Genomic DNA, 26,224 nt, shown 5'->3' with positions numbered 1-26,224 from the left:
GACTAAGTCATCAGCCTCAGAAGCATAATTTTCATCCAAAGACTCCAGGTCTCTGGCCCTATTAAGCATACAGGACAAAGGATGTGCTAGAACTGAAACTTCCTGAAGAGGCTTCAATACCATCAAGACAGTGAACAAATCTTAAGCGAAGACATGCCATTCATATTGTGGATCCCTGGGGACTAACACCACTTTGTAGTTTCCTGCCTTTTCTTCACAGGGGTGTCTGCTTTGACAAAGCATGGAGATATGGGCACCTGCCTGCATTCTATTAAGATACCCAGCAGCTCTTCCTTAATAAGGATCTGAGGAATACCTCTGGAACCCTGGAAAATAACCAGCCATGGTTCACGCTAAACATCCACTGTGCAAGAAGCAGGTTCCATGCAGCCTCCAAGAAGCAAATGGCGGAAGAAACCAAAGGTAATTCTGGGCTATTCTGTATTTTCATTGACCTCAAGAGAGATACCCGGTGGAGGCTGGACAGCAGAAGACTCGGGCGAAACTTCTTGGGCTTTTTTTTAAGCAATGGCTGTACCCAAAGGCTAGCAGATTCTACCATGGTAACTGGAACCAAATGTTTGAGATCCTGGTTCTCAAGGTAAATGGAAAGTGAAGAAAGGTGGCTGCATGAGGTCTTGGGTATAAAGGCCTGGAGGATGGAACAGTGAGTGTGGTTGTTAGATGCACTTAAGCAAAGCACCTATTGCGGTGATCTTTATGGGGAATTTGCCTCTCACACCAACATCTCCCTTTTTAGGATAACATGTAACCCACTGAACAATGTAAAAAATGAAAAAATAACCCCAGTGTGGTTCTTATATGAAAGACGTAGGCTTCGTATAACCGGCGAATGTGAAGGGCATTCAGACTGACATACACAAAGGCATTTGAACTGGTGCCAGTGAAGTTCTGAGTTGGAAACATATGTACATCACCATTATGCTCTATGCTTGCACAGGAAGCATACATCTGATGTATGATGCTTCCTAGGTAATAAAGGCTTTGGTGTACTGGTTGGATGTCAGGCTGTCCTTGGCTGGAAATCCCAGAGGCAATGAATACTACAATAGTGATATAGAAGGACATCTATCAGATTCTTGAGGTACAGGTAGGTCATAAGATGGAGGGTGTGCAGAAAATAATGGAGACCAGTCATACGATAATTCTACCTGTGAGACTGATCATTTATGGATGCATATCTCAGGAAAAGGACTTTTCATCTGAGCATTTTTGTAACAAGTTTACTGTTCTATTAGCTGCAGGCAGCTGCACCTTTAACCTAGCTGAGTTATGTTTTAAACTTTCAACTACAGATTTATTTTTCCTTATTTTTAACTTCTTCTTGCCAGCCATCAAAGGCTGACCAACAAGAGGCTGGTCCCTGATTACCTTTTTGTTTCAGTTTAGTTTTTAGATTTTTTAAAATTTTCTTATCAAAAGTACCCTTTTCTGGAAACTGTAAAGCACTATTGTTTTTAATGAGTTCAGACCATTTTTACTAATAACTACAGCTGTCTCTTCCATATTTATTAAACATATACCTGCCTGGAGTTCCATACTCCAGCTTTTAAAAAAAACTTGTACTGGCCCCCTTTATAAAAACCCTCTCTCATACAAAGGAAATACATATGTGACTATAATTACTAATTCAGTCTTATTTTTAATGAAAAAAAATTCTCTATTCCTTTTCTTTGAGTTGAATTAGAAACCTCTTGAGAAGGATAATCTGTCCTTCTGACAAAGATATTCTGTGCTTCTGTTTTATTGATTAGACCTGTCTAGCTCACGATGAAATAAACATTATACTGTTAGTGTGACTGATCACTCATGCATACAGTATCTCAGATGCATACAATTTACCTGCTCACATACAATTACATCTAATGGAGAGATTATTAATAAAGCTTACATGTACAAGCCTTAAACTCTGCTGATAGATTTCTAACTGAAAACTGTTCACAATGGGCACAGTAACAATTTCTAATGCAGCAATAACAAAAAGTTTAGAAATCCGAGTATACAACACCATACTGTTAAGATACCAAATAACTTTCATGCAACACTGCTCAGCAGAGAATAATAATCTCCTTTATTATAAAGAAAGGCACATACTTGGAGATTAGGAAGTCCAGGTCCTGTCTCCTTGAGCAGTAGAATCATACATTGTTTAAACTTTTTCTGATTAAAATCAATATTATATCAATGTTAGAAAAAAAATGACCAAATAATTTTGTTACGGTCTCCTGACTCTGTTTCAGACTTTCCATATTAAGCATGAGTTCTGAATTCCATAAAATAACTTTCCACAAATAACAAAACTTTCTAACATTTGTCACGCTAGCATTTCTCATATTTGACAGAAAGTAAATCATCAAAAGCAGATGGAAAACCCCTCAGGAATCCATTCTGAGATGAAAGCATATTAAAATAAAGTATACACACTAACATATTCCCTCTCTGTATGCCTCACCCTTCACATTGAGTTACTCCCTACCTGCATATTGCCTCTCATCATAACTTTTCATATACTGTATTGTGCAATTTGTTGTGCAGTATCTTGTAGTTCATATTTGATGTTTGCAGATGACATAGTGATCTGTAGTGAGAGTAGGGAACAAGTGAGGAGACCCTGGAGAGGTGGATATATGCTCTAGAGAGAAGAGGAATGAAAGTCAGCAGGACTAAGACAGGATATATGTGTGTGTGAATGAGAGGGAGGATAGGGGAATGGTGTGACGGAGCCACACAGTCTACCTAACTTTTGTTATGCCTCGAGCCAAGTACCACTGTGTATATTTGATTATTGCTTGATCTGACATGCTGCTACAATACTATATGCTGCTAATATTGTAACAATACAATATGCTTAAGAGCAGGCCTTGCTTATTGATTACTGGTATAACTGAACTTTTGTTGACCTGTAAGTTGTTTATCAGCTTAAAAGATGTTTACCAGAATATGGGGATTTCAATGAGGAACTATATCACAAGTTTGTGAGCTAACTGTTCTTCAGAAAAGGGAAGTAAGGCATAAGACCAGACATTACGAGGCTTGTTTACAACTTAGGAAATGATCTGTAATTTTCTAAAACATTTCATCAATTCATGATGAGCTTGTGATCTATGTCATTAGTTGAACCTATTGACCCTGTTGTTTGTTCAAGACAATAAAAAGCTCAAAGGCAAAACTGGAAACCATCATCATCCAGATTTGATCACAGCATCAGCCTGAACTGAGCGTACAGCGATTTTGCCAGTGTCAGCCCTGGCTTGACTGAACAGATAGCTGCAGAGAATAGGATTGAGGTCACTCTATCAGTGGCAAAGATGATTTTGTTTATGCATATGCTTGTAAGTACATGATTTATTAGATTTTCTGTTTATTTAGTAAGTTTTTGTTTAATAAATTGTTAAGTTTGAGCCTTGGTGTCTTGTGTCATTTCTAATTTTGTATTACCTCAGACTTTAAAGTAACACACTAGTTCAAATCATGAGGATGCAAGGAGTAGAGATGGCAAAGGTGGATCAGTTTAAATACTTGGGATCAATAGTTCAGAGTAGAGGTGAGTGTTGAAGAAACATGAAAAAGAGAGTACAGGCAGGATGCACTGGGTGGAGAAGAGTGCCAGGAGTGATTTGTGACAGACGAGTACCAGTAAGAGTGAAAGGGAAGGTCTACAAGAGGGTAGTGAGACCAGCTATGTTATATGGGTTAGAGACAGTGGCATTGACAAAAAGGCAGGAGTTAGAGCTGGATATGGCAGAGTTAAAGATGTTAAGATTTGCACTGGGTGTGACGAGGGTAGACAGGATTAGGAATAAGTATATTAGAGGGTCAGCCCAGGTTGTAAGGTTTGGAGACAAAGCCAGAGAGGCAAGATTATGTTGATTTGGACATGTGCTGAGGAGGGATGCTGAGTAAGAGGACAGGAAGAAATGGAAATAGATGATCCACTGTGGCGACCCCTAACGGGAACATCTGAAAGAAGATGATGATGATTTTGTAGTTCATATTTTTGTATTCTCATCAGTTGACTCTGAGCCCCTGGTTTTATTTCTTACTCAGAATATGCTAAAAACTTGTACAAAACTCTATCCTCCTGTGTTTTTGAACCTCAGTGCTTCAAAAGCATCTCCAATCAAAATTTTGTACTCTACTGTCTCAAAGTCTGTGTTTTGCTTTTTAATTCTCAGTGTTTTTGTCAACTCTCTGACTTGCAGTCCCCACTAAAAGTCCTGATGCCTTTTAAGAATCTATTCTATCAACTCTATTTTAGTCTTGTGACACAACAGCACATGGTCATGCCTCTATATAACATGCACTTTCTTTTGAAAATGTTTGCTTTGTAGTTACACATCTGAATCCTGTGATTTTTCAGCATAAATTCTACAAAATGCTTTAAAAATCAGAGCAGTGATTCTTTGCAAATGTACAGCCACGTCATGTACAAGAAGTTAATTGCAAATTTTCTCTGTACCTTGTATTAATCATATGGCTCTGTTTTTCCTGTCTATTAGTCCTGCAAAATATTTTCACCTTCTTTCTTGTTTTTACTTCATTCATAATTTAGTTTGCACACTTTAATCTCCTTACTTACATTTCATTGTACTTTCATTTTGAGTGGCTCTGGGTTCAATAATGTCAGGTCTATTCCTTTCAATAGCTTAGAATAACAAAACAAGGAGTATAAAGAGCAGTCTGCTCTTTGTTAAGAAATGATGCTTCTCACTAAATTCACAGTCTTCTGAACTGTTCTTGTGTTGAGTAATGCAAGAATCTATACTGTCTGGTGCCATTGTAAAGAACAAATGAAAACTGAAGAAAATCAAAGCCACTCACAGATAACTCTGACTGCAAACAACTTGTGCTCTAAGCTCATATTTCATTATCCTCATAATTCCCTATTATGAAGTAAACAATCATAGAAACCTTTTAAATGAACATCATCACAAAAGGGATTCTGCCACTACATAGAAAATAATGAATAAACAAGCAGTGATTTAAGTATACAATGCTTAGAAGAAATCCAAAAACATTGGCAGGAGACTTAAACCTTGACACGGTTATTAATAGGACGTGCTGGAGGGACAGATTCATCACCCAAAGACTCCCTATGCTGTGGAACAAAATCCCGGTACATGTGAGGCAGAGCACCTCGCTGGCAGTGTTCAAGAGAAATCTTGACCAATGGATGGGAGATCGCAGATATACCCCAGGGATTACCTCAGTGTCACTGCTTGACAGAGGCACAGCAAAATAATGGGCATAGTTTTCTTCAAACTAAAGGGGTGGCGAAAGCCACAAAATCTCTGGGCTAGGCTTATAAATGCCCTTGGGCAGATAGCCTAGTATGAACCTATGAACCTATTGGTGCTACAATGACTCATATGTTTGGTTTAGCTTAGATATTATTCACTACAGTGAGTAGAGCAGCACCTTCTTAATGTTGAATGTGTCTAGGCCATGCTCACACCTAAAGTGATTTAAACTGTCAGGCAACTGGTTATTACTTGTCCAGAAATAACTGTTAACAAGTGACATTTTGTAGTACTGCTGGCAGGGAAACTGTAGCACAAATGGATTCTTATGGAAATGAGTCAAGTAGATGTAAGAATATTGCTGTTAAGACAGGAAATGTGTTTAACAAAAAATGATGAATCTTTGCAATGGAATGGATTGATGAAATGAAGCCTCTCAAGATGTCATTTTCTTGGAAACTATGTGGTTTTAGCATTGTTAATAGTCTAAACACTAGTTTAGTTTAAGATCATTACCATAATCATCTTCTTTCAGCTGTTCCCATTAGGGGTCGCCACAGCGGATCATCTGTTTTCATTTCTTCCTGTCCTCTGCATCTTGTTCTGTCACACCAACCACCTGCATGTCCTCTCTCACCACATCCATAAATCTTATCTTAGGCCTTCCTCTTTTACTTTAACCTGATAGCTTCATCCTTAGCATCTTTTTCCTAATATACTCAGCATCCCTCCTCAGCACATGTCCAAACCAATGTAATCTTGCTCTCTGGCTTTGTCTCCAAACCTTCCAACCTGGGCTGACCTTCTAATATACTTATTCCTAATCATGTTCACCCTCGTCACACCCATTGCAAATCTTAACATCTTTAACTCTGCCACATCCAGCTCTAACTCCTGCCTTTTTTTCAATGCCACTGTCTCCAACCCATATAACATAGCTGGTCTCACTACCCTCTTTTAGACTTTCCCTTTAACTCTTACTGGTACTTGTCTGTCACAAATCACTCCTGACACTCTTCTCCACTCACTCCATTCTGCCTGTACTCTCTTCTTCACCTATCTTTCACACTCACCATTACTCTGAACTATTGATCCCAAGTATTTAAACTAATCCACCTTTGCCACCTCTACTCCTTGCATCCTCACCATTCCTCTATCCTCCCTCTCATTCACACATATATTCTGTCTTAGTCTTGCTGACCTTCATTCCTCTTCTCTCTAAAGGAAATCCCCATCTCTCCAGGGTCTCCTCCACCTGTTCCCTACTCACTACAGATCACAATGCCATCTGCAAACATCATAGTCCACAGGGACTCCTGTCTGATCTCGTCTGTCAACCTGTCTTTCACCATTGCAAATAAGAAAGGGCTCAGAGGTGATCCTTTATGTAATCCCACCTCCACCTTAAACGCATCCGTCATTCTAACCGCTGTCACACTACCCTCATACATATCTTGTACCACCCTTACATACTTCTCTGACACTCCCGACTTCCTCTTACAATACCACAACTCCTCTCTAGGCACCCTGTCATATGCTTTCTCTAAGTCTACAAATACACAATGCAACTCCTTCTGACCTTCTCTGTACTTCTCCATCAACACTCTCAGAGCAAACATTGCATCTGTAGTGCTCTTTCCCGACATGAAATCATACTGCTGATCACTAATCATCACATCCCTTCTTAACCTAGCTTCCACTACTCTTTCCCATAACTTCATGCTGTGACTGATCAATTTAATCCCTCTGTAGTTACTAAAGCTCTGCACATCACCCTTATTCTTAAAAATCAGTACCAAAACACTTTTTCTCCATTCCTCAGGCATACTCTCACTTTCCAAAATTTCATTAAACAATCTGGTTAAAAACTCCACTGCCATTTCACCTAAACACCTCCATGCTTCCACAGGTATGTAATCTGGACCAACAGCCTTTCCATTCTTCATCCTCTTCATAGCTATCCTTACTTCCTCCTTGCTAATCCATTGCACTTCATGATTCACTATCCCCATATCATTCAACCTTCTCTCCCTCTCATTCTCTTCATTCATCAACCCCTCAAAGTACTCTTTCCATCTGCTCAACACACTCTCCTCACTTGTGAGTACATTTCCCTCATCATCCTTTATCACCCTTACCTGCTGCACATCTTTACTAGCTCGGTCCATCTGTCTAGCCAATCGGTACAGGTCCTTTTCTCCCTCCTTAGTGTCCAACCTTTCATACAACTCTTCATATGCCTTATCCTTAGCCTTCGCCACCTCTCTCTTTGCCATGCACCTCATCTCCTTATACTCTTGTCTACTTTCTTCATCTCTCTGACAATCCCACTTCTTCTTTTCCAACCTTTTTCTCTGTATGCTCTCCTGTACTTCCACATTCCACCACCATGTCTCCTTGTTGTTCTTCCTCTGTCCAGATGTCATACCAAGCACCTTTCTAGCCGTCTCCCTTACTAGCTCTGCTGTAGTTACCCAGCTATTTGGTAACTCTTCACTGCCACCCAGTGTCTGTCTTAACTCTTCCCTGAACTCCACCTCACAATTACCCTTTTTCAGTTTCCGCCATTTGATTCTTGGTGCTGCCCTCACACTCCTCCTCCTCTTTTTGATCACCGTCATCTTACAAGCCACCATCTTATGCTGCCTAACTACACTTTTCCTGGTCACCACTTTAGTCTCCAATCTCCAATCTCCTTCAAACTGGCCCTCCTCATAAGATATAATCCACCTGTGTGCATCTTCCTCCACTCTTGTATGTGACCCTATGCTCCTCCCTTTTGTTAAAATACGTATTCACCACAGCCATGTCCATCCTTTTTTGCAAAATCCACTACCATCTGACCTTCTGCATTCCTTTGTTTAACACCATACCTACCCATCACTTCCTCATCCCCTCTGTTCCCTTCACCAACATGCCCACTGAAATCTGCTCCAATCACCACTCTCTCACTCTTGAGTACAGTCATAACCACTTCATCCAACTCACTCCAGAATTTTTCTTTCTCATCCATTGTACACCCAACTTGTGGAGCATATGCACTAACAACATTCATCATTACACCATCAATTTCCAGCTTCATAAACATTACTCTATCTGAAACTCTTTTCACCTCCAAAACACTCTTAGCATACTGTTCCTTCAGGATAATTCCTATGCCATTTCTCCTCTCATCCACACCATGATAAAACAATTTGAACTCATCTCCGATACACCTAGTCTTACTCCCCTTCCATCTGGTCTCTTGCACACACAATACACCAGCCTTCCTTCTGTCCATCATATTGGCTCACTCCCTATATCAGTCATACTGCCAACATTCAAAGTTCCGACCCTCACTACCACAGTCCTAGCCTTTCTCCTCTCTTCCTGCCTTCGACCATGCCTTCTACCTCCTCTCCTCCTTCGACCAACAGTAGCCCAATTTCAACCAGCACCCTGTTGGCTAACAGTACTGGTGGTGGTCATTGTTAACCCGGGCCTCGACCGATCCAGTATGTAAATATTTACTGGTGTCCCATGAGTTATTTGGCCAAGTTTTACGCCGGATGCCCTTCCTGACACAACCCTCCCCATTTATCCGGGCTTGGGACCGGCACAAAGAAATGCATTGGCTTGTGCACCTCAGGTTTAGTTTAAGATAATTTCTGAAATATTTGGTCTGGTTTTAGTAATGGTTGCGCTAAGTTATAATGTTATGGGAAATATTATGAATTAGTTTTAATGAAGACAGATTGTGAAGTGATTGCAAAATGTTTTTGCAATTAACAGCTGATGTCAGATTATGGATTGGAACTGATTAGAAAAATACATTTTAGGAATCTTCAGCTTGAAGAGAATAATTTTTGACTTGTTTCAGGTATTTGTTGCAGCTTGCAAAAATGCTATGTTCAACAAATCTAAAATACATTTCCATATCCTTGCTGTGTTCTGATATTTATGTTATGATAATCTGTATTTAAGTCTTTGCATATTTTATGATAACAAATAGTTATCACTGGTGTGGGATGAGCAAGTCAAATAGATGTAAGACTATGCTGTTAAGACAGGAAATGCATTTACAAAGAATGATCAATCTCTACACCGAATTAATCGATGCAATGAAGAATATCAAGAAAATGCTTTCCATTGTATATAGGAGCAGACCTATTTTGCAGAAGAAAGGAATTTCATGCTTTGACCTTTCCATACAAGAAGCATTGATAATAGTAATATCAGGTAGAGTTCCACAGATCAAATATTCTGTGAACAAGATATAAGCGCCCAATTAAGAAGTGACTCCGATTATGTGTCCTCGAGATTTTATTAATAAATTGTATATGGCCTAGTTGTACTAGTTTATTAGGATATATGAAGAGATCTGATGACAGCTATGCTACATCAGTGAGCAATACTTCATGTATATGAAGGGTGAAAAGCACAATATCTTTAAAGAGGATTGCTACCACACCCGCACTACTGGGGTTCGGTCACTGTTTTAGAATTCGATAAACATTTGGTATTTCTTTACTGAGATAATGAGGTTTATACTAGGTATTTGTAACTGCAAGCATATTAAGTGAATAATACTGCGACCAACATCGGATATCTGTAGATGTATTAATTTGGCTGGTAATGTGGACAATAATTAATGTAGGGGAATTTTGAAGAGGGCATAGATGTGAAGAAAGAACCCAAGTTAAAGTCAATGCCTTTGCATTAGGGTTAGAGATGTCTATCAAATATCTGGATACAAATTTGAAATTTGGTGACAAAATAATGTAAATTAGCTGACATGCTTGTATTTACTAGAAAAGAGATGTTTTTTTTATAGAGTCTGACACCATACAAGAAAGCAACATTTCTTGTTTCATTTAAGTATTAGAAAGTTATGATGGTTAAGTGAGCCGTGGCAAGGGGCATGAATGTGAGGGTGAAAAGACGTACCAGTTGAAGCCATGGAGATATTATTACAGAGATGTATTCCTGAGTAATATAAAATAGTATTATACAGATGGTCTCTGTGTACTTAATGTTATTCCAAATACTGGTCATTTCAGTGACAGCTGATATGAGCAACACGATTTGATCAAGTCTGACTAAACAAATGGTGCTTCTTTAAACTTATTACATATGCTCCTTTTACTGAAAAGTATAATGAATGCTCATAATTATTTTAAAAATAGAACAATAAATTCAGTGACATAATGAGAATAGGCAGCAGTTATTTTGTTATGTCTGCCTAAGATTATATTTGGTGTCTTCATTGTAAATAATCTAGATTATGAAATTACTACACCAGCATTCATCCAAGGAATTCTATAGCAACGTATAATCCAAAAACCTGTTAGCTTTGTTAATATTGCTTATTTCACTAGACAGCATTTAATTGCCTTCATTACTGAAAATTAATCTAATCTACTACAGAAATAATTGTGAATGAAGATTTTGACTGCTCAAGGTACAGATCCATGGCTTACACTGATAAAGCTCTGATGGCAACCTAGATGACCTGAATTCAAGTAGCAGCTTGGGTATCAGAGGAGGTGACAGTAGGTGGCTAATTCTTGTTCGCCCATTCTGAGGAAGGGTGGTTGTCCAGTTAGCGGATGCTTTTACAATCAACAAGTTGAGGCTTGCTCAGCAATATAGCACAGACTGAGGATATGGGCTTGGTCTAAACAAGCCAGTGATGTCAGCCTTTTACAGTATGTAGTGGGGAGTACAATCATGGTAGGGAAAGGTGCCCTTAACAGCCACTGATGATTATGGTTAGGGCAGTATAGGACAGACCTCTCATCTGGGCATAAATGATGTAGTTGGAGATGTAGGCATGCAATGTAGTTCCACAACATACAAACAGAGTCCTCTTTTAAAACACAGATGACCTGGTCAGGTTGAGCAAAGCTGGACCGTTGTGCCAGTGGGACAAGGGCACTGACTACTCCATTATGGATGATGAAATGAATGATGCAAGCAAGTTTTCAAGATTTTGAGGAGGCTTTCCAAACATCCATTTCTTGAATATTTAATAAATTAGTTATGATAGGTGACTCATAATTCTAGTAGTCTGAAGAAATGTTATACTTTCAGAGTTTTGCACTACTGACAATCATGACAATTCCATCTTATCCTTACACTTTCACATGAACATACAAACACACAAGCTACCCATGTAGCAGAGGAAGTATAAGGCACCGAACATTATTATTCATACTCATCAAGTAAATGTTAGTACAACAAAAGTTAGCAATAACAAATTTCAATAATCCAGTATTCCATTTCCTACATGCAAGACTCCAGATATATATTTTAATTTACAAACCTGGAATCAAATGGCAGTAAATCCCTAGCTTTAGGTACAGAACAGCAGACCTAATTACCTTGCCTTTTCTCCCCCAAAAATGTCCATCTAAGGGCAATCAATAATGATTTGATCTAGTCCCCTTATTATGGCTTGTACATTTACAGCATTATTCTGAGGCTGTGGAGAAGATTTTAGAAACTCTGAGGTAAACAGAAGAGATAAAATTTAAACAGACAGCAAGAAACCTACTACAGTGTCAATCTTTAGGTTTGCTCTCCAGCACATGAGAAATCCTCCCCCAACTTCCCCTTAATAGTTGAAAGAAGTTACAAGGTATATTTAGCCTATCTATACACTTGCAAATGGATTTTTTTCCCACTTTGCACTCCAAAGGGTCTACGTATCTAATATGGGAGTCAATATGGAGTCATTTTCCTCTCTGCAGATATGTTTGCTACTGGTCCTTGCCCAGTGATGCTGTATTTTGATAGGATTGCTACTAAAGCAGATACTTCCAGCCCAGTTATCTGGAATTTTGTAAATAATTATATGCCATTTGTGATTATTAATATGACTTCTATAGAAATGTAACAAAAGGAGATACTTCCAGCCCAGCTATCTGGAATTTTGTAAATGGCTATGTGTCATTTGTGTAAATTAATATGATTCATATGCCGTGTTACAAATGTATTAGAACTGTATGTCATATTGTATAGACGTGCTGAAGAGATATTTTTATACACTGTTTAACAGGGGAGACAAACACAGGAGAGTAACTTGCAAAACTTCACAAGAATGGTTGAGGTTAAGTTACTTTATAGGTAGACCATAAACAAAAGATGATATCTCTCAGTTTCAGTGCAGTAACAGATACAATGTCTAGAGCTAGACATTTTTTTTACTGTCTTCACATGTGGAGGAATGTAAAATATTTTACGACTCCCACCATTTGTCGAAGATCTGAGAGGTATGTATTTTTCACAAGGAGATGCTAAATGCTGGCAGTTTCTAGCAATGGGGGTTTTCACCTGGGATAGACAGATGACAAAAGTGATGTCATCCTGCAAGTATACCAGCAGCAATATTTGAGGTATTAATTTAAGAACTTTCAGACAGAGACAGTGCATTTTGTAGTCTGTCTTTGACCTGGCAGCATCTGCCTTGCTTGCTCTGTAAGTAAGTTAACTAGTGTACAGTAATTTATTTTAGATTCAGCAAGGACTATAGTAAAGATTAGTTTAGATGTTTTCTGTATTTATTTGAGACTGTCATGCAATGTTTTAAATATTTCCTGTGATGTTGAAACCTGAAGTCACTGTGAATACATATTTAGTATTGTCTTGTTCTTTTATCTTTTATTATTAAATGTGTTTAAGCCTTTCAATTGTAGCTGGTCAGTCCAGAGATATTTAAGTTCTTAGAGTGCTTGCATATCTATTTGGTGACACTGTGCAGACCACTCCTACTCCTACTCCTACCACTCCTAATAGCCTTTCTCTTGGTCATACTACCATTTAGAGTAATAGTAACATTACACAGTAAGATTGGACACTGTTTGTTAAGGGCCTTAAAGTAGCTGATAAGGAGTGGCTGGTGGCAGTCAAACTTACCTTATAGTTTAGGCAGAAGGGGGCATGGCTAGTAAACCTGTCCCAGTCTTTCCCAGGTGTGTGTTTGTATATAAATCAAATCTCAAAGAGTGTGTGTGTGTGTGTGTGTGTGTGTGTGTGTGTGTGTGTGTGTGTGTGTGTGTGTGTGTGTGTGTGTGTATCAGCTACTTGGGCAGGGACACAAAGCACTGGTTGGACAGAGAGGGTTCTGGAGTTCTTGGCTTGGCCACTCAGCTGAGATCTCAACTTTATAGCTGTGCCAGTGGGGAAGTTCTACTGGGGATCTGGAGAAAGAGGGGCAGACCATCCCTAGACCGACTGTGGTCTCTGCATGCTCTTAAGGGAAATTGCACTTCACTGTGTGTGCACTTTTCATCCTCCCGGTGTGTAAGTTTCCCACTGTTGCCAGTGGTAAGGATTGAGGCTCCTTGATTACTGGACCAGTGCTGGGGCATCACATATTAACTGGTGGGCAGTGGTGGGATATCCACAGCACATATTAATTGGTTTTTGGCAGTGGTGGGACATCCACATATTAGGATTCAATTGTGTGGATACTGAATGCCTGCAAACAGTGGTCGCTGAGAAAGGTGTTTGTACTCTCAATCAGCCACACAGTGAACATTCAGAGTTTCATATCACAATTGTTTTATTTTTTTTTGTTAGCTTAGTCAGAGAGACAAAGCAAGGATGTCAGCAATGGAGTATGGCAAGCTGACAAGGAGCAAGCTGAGATGTGCCAGGATAAAGGACTGGTGCATGCCAACCTGTCTAAAGCAGAAATGATTGCAGCCTTGGGCACAGTTGCATCACAGACCAGAAATCAGGAACACAGTCAGATTGGCCAAGGGAATGTACAACTCATAGAAAATGGACAGTTCAACCTTTCCACAGAGGACTTAAAAGTCCATCTGGAGTTAAAGAGACTTGAACTGGAAGCCAAATGGTTAGAACTAGGATCTGTAGAGAGACTGCAGCATTTGGAGGCTGAAGAAAATGAGAAACAGATGGCACTAAAATCAGCGGAGAGACTGAGATCTCTGGAAGCTGAAGAGAATGAGAAGGAGAGACAACATGAGAAGAAGATGCTGTCTCTTTGCCAGGGTCATGGAGGTAATGAGGAAGGGAGTAACTGAACCCCAGAAGCAACAAAGCTCAGTAAATTACTTCCACAATTTACAGAGGGAGATACTTTTGATAGTTTCATTCATATGTTTGAAAGGGTATGTAAACAGTATAATGTAATGGACAGTGCAGTGGTAGCATTGTCACCTCACAGCAGAAGGTTCTCCAGTTTGATTCTTGGCTGGGGTGCCTTCTGTGTGGAGTCTGCATCTCCTCTTTGAGTTCATGTGGGTTTTCTCTGGGTACTCAGGTTTCCTCCCACATTACAAAGCCATGCATCCCGAGTATTCCTCCTTGGGCTGCTGCTGAAAATTGGCTTTCTTCCAAGTTGGACTTTCCCGGTAAACAAATGTTAAACAAATAAATAAAATAAAATAAAATGTTGACCAAGAGCTCTGGGTACAGTTCCTGACCCCCTTACTCCATGGTGAAGCTGTAACTGCTATTTCTAAATTGTCTGATACTAATTGTTTAAATTATAATACTGTTAAAATTGTCTTTTAGAGTGTTTTAAGTTAACACCTAAAGCTTATAGGAAAATGTTTCGTGAGCATGGACGCAAGGCAGATGAAAGTGTGTGTGAATATATTGCTGAACTAAGCACTTATTTTCATAGGTGGGTGAATGGATGTCAGGTTGCCACTTTTGAAGGGCTGGTAGACCTTTTGGTGAGGGAACAAGCCCTGAGCACTTTGCCTGAGAACATGAAAATCTGGTTAGCAGATAGACAATGCAATACTGCAGATGAGTTGGGGAAAAAGGGAGACCTATATCTAGCAAGCAGGGCATGACTGGACAGGAAAGGGATTCCTAGTGCTGCTCATGGGTATAAGGGAACTCATGGTGGGCAACCTAGACTGCCACAACAGAGTCTGCCAGTAGCAGGGGAAGCCACTAGTCCAGGTACACATCCATGACTAAGGGTTAAATGTTTTAAATGCAACCAGTGGGGCCATGTAGCATATAGATGTTCATGGAGGCAAGGTAGGGAACAAAAGGTGGGAGAACCAGTAAGTGGGAATGACAGAATGCCAGCAAAAAGTTGTCTGGAGACAAGGGTACCAAACTACCACAAGAGGTTATATCCTATCTTAGTGGATGGGAAAGAGGCCACTGCTAAGAGATACACCCTCTGACCTAACCATTGTAAAGACTGCAATGGTTACAGAAAAGCATGACTTGCTTGGGAAGTCTATTCCAGTCAAAGCTTTTGGAGGGACCCCATTCCAAACATCTTTGGCTAGGCATCACCTTGACTGGGAAGGTGGAAAAGGAAGCCAGCAAGTAGGTTTGTTTGAAGATATCCCTGCAGATGTCCTGATAGGGAATGATTTTGATAAAGCAGTCCCTTGTATGCATGCAGTGACACGCAGTCAGGCTTAAAGACAAGCATGTGAGTCTGGTAGCCTGGGGGGACCAAAACAGACTGCAGACTTGAAGCCAGGACTGGTGTGGTGGTTACTTCAGGGAGGGAGCTACCCTGTAACAGTGAGATTGAATGTGAGTCACAGCTGCTTGTGATTATTGATGTTCCCTTGGACAGAGCAACTGCAAGGGCAGAGGTGAGTAGTGGTACTCAGGCTGACAGTGAGGCTCCACTCTCAGAGGATACCAGACGTCCTGTGGAAGGGGAGCTGAGAAGGGTTACAAAGAAAGAGTTGAGACAGGCTCAGGTTTCAGACCCTACATTACAAGGCCTGAGGGAGGTAGCCAGTGAGGCACCTGATTCTCAAGGGAGAAGGGATCTGTACATTGGGACAAAGGGTTACTGTATAGAGAGTGGACCCCTGAGGGAGGGCTAGAGGGTGAGAGAATACAGCAGCTGGTAGTGCCCAAAGTCTACCCCTAGAGCACTTCCAGCCATAGCCCATAACATTTCCTTTGCAGGTCATATGGCCATAAAGCGTACCAAGAGACATATTATGCAGAACTTTTATTGGCCTGGGATTTCCAGAAATGTAACAGGGTACTGCAGGACCTGTGAGTAGTACCAAAAAGTAGGCAAGGCAGCAGACAAGGTGAAAGCTCCTTTGATGCCTTTGCCTGTGATTGATGAGCCATTTTAGAGGGCATCTATGGATATTGTGGGGGCCTCTGAATACCCCAAGTTCCACAGGAAAAAATTATATCCCAGTGGTAGTAGATTATGCTACCAGATACCCAGAGGCGGTGGCTCTGTCCTCCATTGAGGCAGAAAATGTGGCAAATGCTTTGTTAGAGATTTTCAGCAGGCTAGGTTTTCCAAAAGAAATACTGACTAACAGAGGTGCCAATTTCATGTCATACCTGCTGTCTTGTCTGTAGAAGTACTGTGGGGTGAACACCTAAAGACCACCCCCCTACCATCCACATACTAATGATCTGGTTGAGAGGTTAAACTCTACACTCAAGACTATGTTACAGGCATTTGCAGACCAGTTCAAGAGGAAGTGGGACAAATATTTAACCCATCTATTGTTTGCTTACAGAGAGGTGCCTCAGGGAAGCCACACGTTTTTTACCCTATGAGTTGCTGTAGGGGCATAGGGTGAGATGACCTCTAAATTTTATTCGAGGTGAGTGGGAGGGCAAGTGCAAATCCCACACGGAGTCTGCTGTGGCATATGTCCTAAACCCCAGGACAAGGCTCAGGGAGCTCATGGGCTTGGCCCAAGAGAAGCTGGCAGAACCTAGCCCAACAGCAGAAAAAGGTCTGGTATGACAGGAATGCTCAACATAGACAGTATGCTGTAGGGCAGCAGGTAATGATTCTCATTCCTGTCAGACACAACAAGCTGCAGGCAGCTTGGGAGGGACCCTACAAGGTGGTAAGGAAGGTCAGTGATGTTAACTGCAGGGTAGAACTGCTAAGCAGGAGCATCAATTGTACCATGTTAATATGATGAAACCTTACCATAACAGGGAGGCTCTGGTGCTAAGTATTTGCAAAAAGAGGCAGGAGGAGTCTGAGGGGGATCTATGGCTACAGGGAGCCAACCAGCAAAGTCCCAAATTACTATGGTGGAGCCCAGGATTGCAGGCATATGATGGGACAGGGCAGTACTATACTGAGGTTAGTAATTCCAATGCAGATGGGCTCCCAATGCAGGGAATGGGGTAAGGTATTCCCAGATAGGCTGAATCCTCTCAAGCAATGTTCCTCAAAGGTCACTTGGAAAACTAGCTTGGGTTTTTGGGGGGAGAGAAATGTACAAAAGGAGATACTGCCACCCCATCTACCTGGAATTATGTAAATGGTTATGTGTCACAGGTGTATATAAACATGATTCATATGCCTGTGTTACAAATATATTAGAACTGTGTCATATTGTACAGACACGTGTGTGGAAGAGATATTTTAGTACTGAGCAGAAATGTATATGCGTTATTGTAACTGTTTAACAGGGGAGACAAACACAGACGATTAACTTGCAAAACTTCAGAAGAATGGTTGAGGTTAAGCTACTATATAGCTGAGCCAAAAACAAAAGATATCTCTCAGTTTCAGTGCAGTAACAGACACAATGTCTAGAACTAGAAGTTTTTGCATTGTCTTTACATGTGGAGGAATGCAAATTATTTTACAACTTCCAGCATTTGCCAAAGATCTGAGGGCCATGTATTTTTCACAGGGAGATGCTAAATGCTGGCATTTTCTAACAATGGGGGTTTTCAGCTGGGATAGTCAGATGATGCAAGTTATGTCATCCTGCAAGTATGCCAGCAGCAATATTCAAAATATTAATTTAAGAACTCTCAGAGAGAGACAGTCTATTTTGTGTTTTGTCTTTGATCTGGCAGCATCAGCTGGGAAAACCCACTCACCACATCTGTCTTGCTTGCTCTGTAAGTAAGTTAACTAGGGTACAGTAATTTATTTTAGAGTCAGTAAGGAATATAGTAAAGATTAGTTTAGATGTTTTCTGTATTTATTTGAGACTGTTGTTTTAAATATTTCCTGTGATGTTGAACTCTGAAGTCACTGGAAATACATATTTAGTATTGTCATGTTGTTTTATTATTTATTATTAAATGTGTTTAAACCATTCAGTTGTGGCTGGTCTGTCTAGAGATACTTAAGCTCTTAGAGTACTTATATATCTATTTGGTGACATTGTGCAGGCCACTTCTAATAGCTTTGCTCTTGGTCAAATTGCCCTTTGGATTAATAGTAACATTACACAGTAAGATTACACACCATTTGTTAAGGGCCTTAAAGTAACTGATAAGGAGTTGCTGGTGGCAGTCAGAACTACTTTATAGTCTGGGCAGAAGGGAACATGGCTAGTAAACCTGTGCCAGCCTTTCCCATGTGTGTGTGTGTGTGTGTGTGTGTGTGTGTGTGTGTGTGTGTGTGTGTGTGTGTGCGCATGCATATAAATCAAATCTCAGAGAGTGTGTGTGCATGTGTGTCAGCTACTTGAGCATGGACATGAAGCACTGGTTGGACAGAGAGGGTGCTGGAGGTCTTGCTTAACCACTCAGTTGAGATCTCAACTCTATAGCTGTGCCAGTGAGGAGTCTTATTGGGGAACAGGAGAAACCAGCCCCAGACTGACTGCGGTCTCTGTGTGCTTTTAAAGGAAACTGCAATTTACTGTGTGTATACTTTCATCCTCCCAGTGTGTACATTCCCTACTGTTGCCAGTGGTGAGGATTGAGGCTCCTTAATTACTGGTTCAATGCTGGGGAGTCACAAAGACAACCTGCTTTCTCTGACCAATGAAAATGACTGATTGCTGATGGCATTCAAAAAGCTCTGTGACCTTCCCCACATCTATAATCTCCCCCAGCCTGACCCTCCAACCAGGCTGTGCACAGCCCATCCATCCGAGTAGCTTATTCCTGTCTGCAACAATATGCACATCCTCACTAGATGGCAATGGATGTAAAAGTTATATCCTTCATCTTCTACAACAAAAACCCTTAAAAGCTTTCAAATTCTCAAACAAGATTGCCATGTAGGCATCCTCCAAGCCAATGGATTTGATTATACTCTAGGAGACATTTCAAAGATATCTGCAGGATATTATTTGTCACCCTCTCCCCAAAACACTTCCCTGATGATATCAGCTCATCATTCTTCCCATTAGCCATTCTGGCCACAGAGATAATATATGAATTTGAGCAGCTATCAAAGAAAAGTGATATATCCAATAACTGATCTCCCACCAAAACTATACAGAGTTATTATATCAAGTTTCACCAAAAGAAACAGATGACGGCAGACAGACATAATACTTACCACAATGTACTACACTCGTTTTCACTTCTTTCAGGTTACCACTCTTAAAACTCAAAGTGAACTTGAACACACTGGTAACCTACTTTAAACATATAAAACATATCCCTCCATTGTAGTGCAATACCTTTTAGGGGGTGTATCACAAATGCACAAAAGAAAATGCAGGACTTTAGGGACTAGCACTGACATTACCATCACAATTCTATGATTCACACATTGCCATTTCCAAAACCAGTTAATCAGGTGATTTCAGAACATTTGCAGGCTTCTCCTCATGATCTGCATATAGAAGATAAATCACCTGCTAGATGCCTAATAAATGTGGTGACCACTGTCCTATGAACAGAGCTTTAACAGGTACTAAATGGGTGACATCCATGAAGAATAACATTTTAACATGCTACAGAGCCTTTAGACACTATTCTAGTATTAATTGTTTCATACTTTTATTTCCCCTGCTACAAAACCGTCTTCTAGACTGCCAGAATTTTACAGTCTCCAACATTTCAGCTTTACATGTCTTTCCTCCTATGTACTTATTTAGTCTATGCTTAAATGTGCATAATTGTCTTGAGTCTAATCACAAAGATGGGAAGCTTTATATTTTTGGTATGAACTGCGTCATAAAGCTGTCTCTTTAACTGTTCTGTTATTCACAGTAACATAATCTACTCCACTGTTTCTTGGTTGTGATTGTGGTTCACTATAAATCAACCCAATTGCATTCCTTACTTCATCATTTATTGTGGCCTTAAAAGTCAAGCATAACTTCCCCCTTACTAATCTATACAGTACACTATAGAGATCCATTGCTTTTAATCTGTCAAAGCATGACAAATTCTTCATATGGTAGTGTAATGCCTTTCCAGTCTCTAAAATTGTGATTTTTAGACAATGCAAAACAATAAGTTATGTTTGATTATGGGTCTGACCAGAGATGTAAATAAACTTTTCAATACTTTGACATTTCTTGTGCCAAAAGCATGCAGAACTAATGCCACTTGTTTCAAAGGTTTATTTTTGATATCATTGACATGCCATCTAAAACTCAGTCTTTGCTCAATGGACCACCAATGTCTTTTAACTGGCCATGCTAATATGAATCAAGATTTCAGCCACAAATGATGTCATTAACCAGTAAGCTGAGGATACATCTTTCCAAACATTTACAAAGTACAGATGTCAAGCTTAATGGTCTGCATGTTTCATCTATTTTATTCCCTCCTTTGAAAATGGGAATCAGATTAGACAACTTCCAGTCAATTGGAACTGCACCCTCTGTTAATATTAAATATGCTCACTAATGGCATTACAAGCACGTCAGATATTAATACGATGAATTATCCAGGTATATTCTGGAGTTCCATGCACTGTTTGTCCTTACTTTTGTAAGGATGATAATAGATCCTCAATTGAAATAGTTGGACAGTTAATATAACTGTTAAAACTTGTTGGAATACTATGATAGTCATTGTTATCTGAACACAATTTGGAACATTCTCATTAAATATTTCTGCCATTTCATATCTTTTGGCTGCTATTCTGTTAGCATGTAACAAGGGGTCCTACAACCTTATTTACACCTATTTTCTTTCAAATACATGAAAAGAATCTATTTTTGTTGTCATGTAAATTAAACAGTATTACTTTTTTCTAAATTTCAAAAATCTTTTAAACTTTTCTTTATTGCCATTGAGACACATTCTGTTATGCTTTGTCTTACATCTAACACAGAATGTATCTTGTCTATTCTTCTTTCTCAGTTATCTACACAAATAGCTAGACTACCAAGGTTTATGGTCATAGGTAAGTACTAGGGTAACTGCCATTGTGAGACATTTTAAACCTAGCCAATTTCCTCTTTGATGTTTGTGTTAACACATCGCATTTGGTGTTACATTGGCCTTACCCATTCCATGGTCAATAAATTATATATTACCCCTAACGAGAATAACTAGGCTCATACCACAGATAATTTGAGGGGACCATTCCAAGGGATAAAGCATTTAGGAGCTACATCTGCCTTTCAGTAGTATACAGGGAAGTTTGGGGTAAATTTTCTGTTACCCATCCATAGATCCAAGTTGCACTTGAATATGGGTAAAGGTGAACTTTGTCTTATGTAGGTGGGAAGTCGGTTCCAGAGCAGCAGTATCCTGTGCTAGATATACCTGTCGCTCAAAAATGTTATGTTGATGTTGCAGAAGTGGTTTAGATCCCTAAACAGAGCATTTCTGATGCCACCTAACTTGCTGATATGCAATAAATCCATCAGTAATGTGTCAGAGGAAGACCTTTATGCCAGACACAGGCCATCTCTAAGTTTGTAGTATACCGAGTATAGTCACAAGGCTTTGAGTCAGTCCTTGTAGGACATATTGTTTATGCCTTGTACTGTTTTAGTAAGATACATCTGTGGTTATTCCAGTTGTTGCCTGTTTTTATTGTATTATTTTTATTAAATGTGGCTATTTTTTTCTCTGTTTTCTTTTGCCAAGTCAGTGTGTTAGGTAAATGCATATTGCAAATTTCTTTGAGTTTTACCCATCCACTATCGTCACTGTCTCTCTGATGAGAATCATTCCAGTCAACATTGTTAACATCTGTCAACATATTTAAGACGAGTAAATACTATATCATTAACACAAAAACTCATAGATTTAAAGAACGTCTGACCCTCAAAAGTCTCCAAATGCAGTACAAATTTGTCTGATCAATACAGACATCCATTCCAAGGCTAATACCAATAATGCAAATCAATGTACACATCCCTGTGATGTTCTACATGTATGGGGAAATTAGGACTGATTACCCTTCTCAAAATTAAGACAACCCACAGAATCCCAGTACGATGTCTCTGTCTCTCTCTCCCTGTTCTCCGCTGCATATGGTTAAATATAGACATTATACAGTAAAATGGAAAGTAATGAAACATTCAGTTAGTGCAGGTACCTGTGTGGGTCATGCATTCCCTTTATTATAACTGTTTGCTTGCTATAATCAAACTATGTAGTCTCTGTGTATGGGACATTGACATTTCTTCCAGTTTCACTCTGCAAGGTTGTTAGCCTTATTTGAATTAACTACAAGAATCATTCACAAAAAATTGCAGTACTACTATAGAGAAAGTGACTATGTGAAATGTTTTGTGTGGCAAGTAAATGTCAGTGATAAAAGGTGTGTATCTGTGCAGTAGTTATTCACAGTAATGTTATTGTCAGATCATACTACACAGACACTGGCAGTAGCAGTCCATGTAAAGTAATTACCAACAGCCAACATATAATATTGTAGGCAATGGGGCTGTATGAGTTCTTATGCACGACCATGTGTTTGTAGTGAAGCCATGGCAGGTCATACCACTATCAGTTAGCTGCAACCAATCATTTTCATTTTGGCCACTATGTAGGGATGCCCTTTGTAAGCATCACCATGTGTTTGGAGAGGGATGGCCAAACTGGGTGCAGTAGACACTGTAAAGGAATTCGCTATGGGCAGTCAATTACATGGGAGAAAAGGTGAAAGTATGTCCGGAAGTTTTGGGGTATGAAGAGTTGTATCAGAAAACGAGCAAAAACTTAAATCCTCTTGAATAAACTATTGACTAATGGCAATAACTCCTGGAATAGCGAGGTACTGTGGATTAATTACTACAGCAACACCAACAGTCTGATTAGTAGAACTATTTAATATTAGCCTTTAAATTACTGTGTTACAGACATAACAAGACTGCCTTACAAACCCACTTATTACACTGCATCACTATAAATAAACAGTCCTGCATGATATGGGACTGAACTCATCCTAATAGGTAGGTGTGGGTGTGTGTGTGTATGTACATGCCTGCATCCTGCATGGAACACAAATTAAAAGCACAATAATACTGCATAAAACAAAAAAAAAATATTTTCATGATAAATTAAAACTGATTAGTTAACATTTCATGCATGAATTAAATGGAAATTCATTCCATAACTTCTAGACCACACACACCAGAAGCCACATCAGTTGCTTCTATCTAAAAAATAAAACTCATGGTAAGGCACATAGTATACAAACCTATCTAAAGAGAAAACACAGTAAGAAAACAGCAAAAAACTGCAAAATCTCTCTCTACAAGGAATTTAAGACAGTTGTGCCTTATACTACATCAACTCATACACATTGGCCATGGAAAGGGGAAGAATTTAAATATGCCATGGACTGACTACAAAAAAGCATTTGATAGTATCCAACATTCATGGATAAAAGAGTGCTTAAAATGTATAAGATATCCCCTAAAATGATCAACTACATTACAGTGATCATGTAATAGTGTCAGACCACTTTCCAATTAAACCATGATAAATGACAAATTATTATCCCAAGGATAAAAATTCAAAGGGGTGTATTCCAGGGTGACTCTCTGTCACTGTTGCTATTCTGCCTTGCCATTAAGCTGTTTAGTTAACAGCTTAGGCCATGGCTATAATTTGGCTCCTAGAAAACAAAGTGTAAAGACTTCTCATCTCCCTGTTGATGAACTAAAACTGTATATCTCATAAGATGAGGAACTGAAAACACAGTTGCAGGTTTTTAAACCTTTTGCAGATGATATAAGAATATCATTTGCTCCTGATAAGTGTGCAAAAGCAACATTTAAAGCAGGAAAACTGGAGCACCAGGAAAACAGCAGTTTGGGACAAGAATATGATATAAAAGAACTTGTGCAAGAGGGAGTGTATAAATATTTGGGAATTGATGAAGGCTCAACAATAAAACAAACAAATGTAAATAAAACTTAGTAAGGAATACTTTAGAAGACAAATTCTGAAAACAGTATTGACATATAGGAACAAAATCCAAGCTATAAACCAATTTGCTCTTCCTGTCCTAACTTACAGTTTTGGAGTGATTGACTGGCCCCAAAACTTGATGGATAGATTAAATAGGAAAACAAGAAGGATGCTTTATGCTCACCAAATGATTTATAAAAAAATCACTGTATACCAAGATTATATATTCCCCGTTCCGAAGGAGGGATGGACCTCCTTGAAATCGATTACATGTACAGATCTGCAATCATGGGACTCCACACATATCTGCTGAAGTTTTGAAACATGAGGAGAATAAATCTAAGATAACTTCTCCGCTTAATCTAATAGAAGTATATTGGCATCAAGCAGGAATTGAAATCAAACCAGAAGTAGATAAAAATTAGGCAGCAACTGAATGCGCCAAAAAACAAAAGAAAGAATATAAGGTGAAGGACCAGATGAGAAGGCAAGAAATGTAGAAAATGCACAAATATAGTTTCAAGTATAGAAAACTTCTGGAAGAACTTCATGTTGATCAGGAACAAATGCAGGAATGGTTAAGGAGAGACTAATTCAAACCAAGGGATGAAAGGTTAATATTGGCAGCCCAAGATAGTGGGCTACATACAGTCTGGTTTACAAAGTCTATTGAACATGTGGGAGAAACAGACAAAAGTAGGTTTTGTAAAACTGAATTGGAAACATTTGCACACCTTGTTGCTGGTTCTGACATACTAATGGCAGAAGGACTGTATACTGAAAGGCATAATAATGTGGCAAGACTGCTGCACTGGGGATTGTGCAATCATTATGGTATTGAAGTGGCTGAAAAACACTGGAAACATGAGCCACAAAGCATCATAGAAAATGATGAAGTTTATATCACATGAGATCACCCATTACCAAGATATATGCTAGTAAACCGGATATAGTGGTCCAAGAAAAGACAAAAGTAGCATTAAAATCACCATACCCGTGACTACAGTGTGTTGCATACAAAGAAACACAAAGTCATAAAAATCAAGATCTACAGGCAGAAACAAGAGCAAGGTGGAAGAAAGATAACCAGACAGTTCCAATAGTAGTAGGAGCAATGGCTCTTATAAAAAAATTATTTACAATCATATTTAGATATGTTGCCAATCCATGTAACTCCATATGAATTGCAGGAGGAGTCATTACTGGGCACATTTAGAGTGCGCCAAAGAGCACTGTTGGCTGAGATTGAAATAATACTAATTTCATGAACTTTAATCGTACTTTGACTTAGGAATGGGGTCCATTCCCATCATGGTATTAGAAATTCAAAATATTTGCAGAAATTAAAAAAGACCATGACCAGATGATGTTAATACACAGCAGTTTATTGCTGAACAAAGAAAATCAGTTCTAGAAGCAATCAGTGAGCCACAGGAAGAGAAATTGCATTAAACAAACATGCTTGAACAGTATCAGACAGGGATTATTACTTGGTAGTACCACAAAGTACAACCAGATGCAAACAGAGATGTGCATACTGAAAGTAATTTTCATAAAGTAAGAGGGTTGTCATTTCTTCTGGATCCCTTCAAGTTCAATATACTTATGTAGACATGACATAAGATTCTTAAGTTTATGGGTAATGGCCACAAGGCCTTTTTAAGCATAGCCATGTATCTTAAATGTATTCAACAAGTCTGGTCAAAGTCAAAGCAAACTTTATTGTCATTCAGATCAACAAATGCAATGTATCACTGGATGAAATTTCATTGCTTCTGGCTCTTGTGCATTGAAAAACAGTTTTCACAAGAAGTAAGCATATAACGGAAGATATTCTAGACAGTACAGATATAAATACATACAAAGATAACTTACCCTCCACCATTTTTAAGATAGGATAGCAGCATCTGGTGCCCCAAAGGTTATTTTTAGGGGTTTGTGTG

The sequence above is a fragment of the Protopterus annectens genome, chromosome 2.part0 (genome assembly GCF_019279795.1).
Source record: "Protopterus annectens isolate FY-2018-M chromosome 2.part0, PAN1.0, whole genome shotgun sequence".
NCBI lineage: Eukaryota > Metazoa > Chordata > Ceratodontiformes > Protopteridae > Protopterus > Protopterus annectens.
The sequence above is the reverse complement of the archived record's forward strand: the minus strand, read 5'-3'. Positions refer to the sequence as shown.